General features: G+C 71.5%; 1 protein-coding gene across 1 annotated transcript in view; it reads left to right on the forward strand.

Moving 5' to 3' along the window:
* The window catches only part of EMIHUDRAFT_101380 (hypothetical protein), a gene marked incomplete at both ends in the record, with an annotated part of 4393 nt that overhangs the window by 3307 nt on the left and 532 nt on the right, over positions 1 to 554 (forward strand). The gene's annotated exons all lie outside the window — the stretch shown is intronic.

The following is a 554-nucleotide window of genomic DNA, read 5'->3' on the forward strand; positions in this document are numbered from 1 at the left end:
GGGGCGAGGGTTGCGAGGTGCGGCTCCTCGACCGGCAGTTTGAGCGCCTGATATGCGACTACTCTGACGGCGAGATTGGAGAGCTCGAGCAGGACGACCCGACCGTCCAAGGCGCGAGATCTCGGCCCGAGATCGGCGCGAGATCGGCCCGAGATCGGCTTCGAGACTGCGTGGCCCCGTGATCCGCCCGGGATGCAGCGAGATCCGCCCGGGATGCAGCGCCCCCACTGACAGGCGGGCGCGCCGGCCCGTGCGCGCCACACCACCATGCGGGGCGCGAGAGAGACGCCCCCGTTGAGTCCGCTCTGCACTCGCTCCGCCTCGCCACCGCCCCCGGCCGCTGCCCCGCCCTGCCTTGGCGGCGGAGGCTGGCGGTCGGGTGCGTGGCGAGGGGCCGCCCTGTGTGCGTCGCGGAATAGAGGGCGGCGACAGAGCGGGACCCCCGGCGGCGTCAGTTTGGCGGTTCGCATGGCGGGGCGGCGAGAACCGGAAGGTCCCGCGCCTTTGTTAGCGGGCTTTACTCCTTGAGGTCCCCTAGCTTTGTGACTACGGGA

This window comes from Emiliania huxleyi, assembly GCF_000372725.1.
Source record: "Emiliania huxleyi CCMP1516 unplaced genomic scaffold EMIHUscaffold_31, whole genome shotgun sequence".
Lineage (NCBI taxonomy): Eukaryota > Haptophyta > Isochrysidales > Noelaerhabdaceae > Emiliania > Emiliania huxleyi.